Source organism: Cavia porcellus, unplaced genomic scaffold (assembly GCF_034190915.1).
Source record: "Cavia porcellus strain 051 isolate PalLab524CR breed Dunkin Hartley unplaced genomic scaffold, mCavPor4.1 scaffold_2, whole genome shotgun sequence".
In the NCBI taxonomy this organism is placed as follows: Eukaryota; Metazoa; Chordata; class Mammalia; order Rodentia; family Caviidae; genus Cavia; species Cavia porcellus.
The window spans coordinates 96022947-96025799 of record NW_026947485.1 but is presented as its reverse complement, the minus strand read 5'-3'; the positions used below and the strand labels follow the sequence as shown (position 1 = coordinate 96025799).

The following is a 2853-nucleotide window of genomic DNA, read 5'->3' as shown; positions in this document are numbered from 1 at the left end:
ACAAGAATCTCTAGTTTTCTGGGTTTTTTTTTTTGTCTTTTTGAGACAAGATCTTGCTATGCAGGTCAGGCTGGCCTTGAGCTTACTTTGTAGCTCAGGCTGGTCTGGAATTTGCAAAGATCATCTTGCCTCAGCCTCTCCTGAACACTGGCATTAAAAATATGTGCCACCATGCCCAGCTTAGTTTTCTGATTTCTGATCTATCAGCCTTATAGATGTTAATATTGCTGTTGCTCATGAAAAGCCTATTTTCTTTCAGACTGTCCACATACATTAACATGAATTAAAGTTAATTTATGACCAGAGAAAACAAGAAATATAGAATAGAAATAATGAAAATAACAACTTAAAATGAGTGTGGTGTATCAAAAATAATTTGAAAATTAGGACCTCTACAATTAAAAACTGTGGAATCCATATTAGCCTTTTGGTTGGGTTTTTCTGTTTACTATGAATTCACTTTAAATATACAATAACTAGAGAAAGATGCATTATTTTTGGCCCATGACAATGGTAAACACAGTGCAAAAAGTCACTATTCATTTTTTATTTGCCAGGCAGTACCCGCATGAAATCAAATGAAAACTTAAGCAAAAGAGAAATTTAAACATACTTTGCACTGAATGATAAAGTTCTGAGGCAAAATTAGGTTATGGATAAGCATAACTTTATTTTCTACAGATTACACACTATTAAAGACAGTTAGAAATATTATGGGCAGTCACACAAGGATAGGCCTTGAAGGGGTCAGTGCAGGAGAACACATTATAACTATGCATGGCGGCTTCTTTGTTGCCTGCAAGGCCTCAAGGCAAAGATAAGTGTTTATACCTCCTTCCCTAGGGATAAACAATATGACTGATAGCCTAAATAGGCATTAACCACCTGGGTAGGGGACCATCACTTTCAGGAAAGGCTTTTGTTCTTTCTATGCACACTTGCTACATTATTTGCTTCCCCACTGGATCAGTATTGTAAGTGAGCATACTTGTAATCTTATTGGTTGACCTTAGTTTTGTCCCACCTTACAACCATCTCATGATTTCCTACCTACCTTGTGATTTTACTCTATTAATTTTTCTTTGAGAAGTGAGCTTGTGGGCAAGCCACTTTCCAGGCCCCTTTCTGTCTCTTAGAAGTTATCTTTCCCTCAATAAGGATTTCCTATTCTTAACCTCTGCTGTTAGAACTCATTCTTAGATTTTGGGGAATACAAACTCTGTGTATTGGACATGTAGTAGATTGGAAGTTATAATTGAAAGAGTTTTTGGCACGTTAAAAGAGAGGGCATAAAGTAAAAAATAGCCTTTATTCCAAGGATGCAGAGAGGAGCCCATGACCATAGACAGTCTAGCCACCTCTACCAAAACGTGGGGGTATGGGATATATATATATATATATATATATATAAAACCTCTGACTGGGAGTGCATAGGGCGGGCATTGATGAGGCACCAGGAGCTGACTGGAATTTTCTTTTCGCAGACAGGAAGGGGAGTTGCAATTCAGGCTGAGGAAGAAAAGAAGCAGGAAGTGGTAGGCGTTCCGCTTTGGCCTTCCACTATGTTAGACCACCGCCATAAACGTACAGTAATGTATTTCTTGGGCAAGAACCTTTCAATAATATTTCCCTTACATTATTTGGATGTCCCATATTGTCCCTATATAAATATGAGTGAAACACAATTTGGAAACTGATATTCCACTTTTCTATAAACTGAGCCAATTCGCAAAGGCTGAGACACCAAAGGCTGCCTGGCCTTACACAGCCCAGCAAGCCCAACAAACTGCAACTTCCCAACTCCACCTAAACTATGCTCTACTGTTAGAACTGGTAGTGTTAACAGGCAGTAGAGCTAGTTAGAAATAGCTAGGCCCTCAGGAAACTGGCACAGAGGACCAGGTATCTTGTGACCATGGAGGAGACTCACACCTCTTGCTGTGGGCCAGATCTAAAAACAGAAGGCAAAACAAATGCAACCACACCTTTAAGTATAATCCTTAGGGATTAAATATAGATCATTTTGAGAAGCCTGGAGTCACCATCCCCATCCCCTATAGGAAGAGTCACTGAGGGAAGAATGCTGACTCCCTTATGTGACTCACTTCCCCGTTTACCCTTGATTTGGTCAATTTCACCTGAAAAATTAAACTTACTGGTTGACCATAGTTCTGCCCCACCTCATGCCCATCTGCCTTGCAAGTTCCCAGTTTTCCACACTTTACACCTGCCTCACCTTATGGTTTTAATCTATAAAAACCCCTAGAAAATACAGAATCTTTGGCAACCCACTCCGGACCCCTTCTGTCTCTCTCTCAGACAGAAGCTTTCTTTTGCTCAATAAATATTTCTACTCTTAAATTCTGTTGTTTCTAAAATTTATTCTTTGATTTTGAAGAACACAACTAGTAAGGGACATATAGTAGATGGGGAGTTTCCTCTCCCTATGACAGTAGGAAAGAAAAATAATCTGAAACATGGCTGTTCTCCCACTCTCGCCACCCTAAAAGCCCCAGAAGGAAGGCAGAAAAGGCCCTGGTGTCCACTCGGAGATCACCAGGTCAGGAATGGGTTCTGCAAGTCTTCCATGAACTGCTGACCTAGTCACCTCCAAGAACCAAGCAAATGCCTTACATGCTGCTTCCTAGTTCCACACAGTCAACTCAGTGTACGAGCTCCGCCCTCCTCCCGTTCGCCCGCAGAATTTGAAAGTCCTTCCAAAAGCCAGAGGACAGGCGCATGCGTGTCTTCCCTTGCGGCTCTCCCCACGGTAGAATAGAGCGGCGGATCTGGGTGTAAGCTGGACGAGCCGGAAGTCGCTCTGCGTCAATTCCACGCTGCACGGACGGAAAC

General features: G+C 41.5%; 1 long non-coding RNA gene across 1 annotated transcript; it reads right to left on the bottom strand.

The window, feature by feature from the left end:
* Positions 1 to 1201: 1201 nt before the first annotated feature.
* Positions 1202 to 2813, bottom strand: LOC134475231 (uncharacterized). The gene is made up of 2 exons (XR_010046263.1): positions 2635 to 2813; positions 1202 to 1509 (listed from the first exon to the last, which is right to left on the bottom strand). It is a non-coding gene; the product is annotated as an uncharacterized LOC134475231 (long non-coding RNA).
* Between the last annotated feature and the right edge of the window lie 40 nt (positions 2814 to 2853).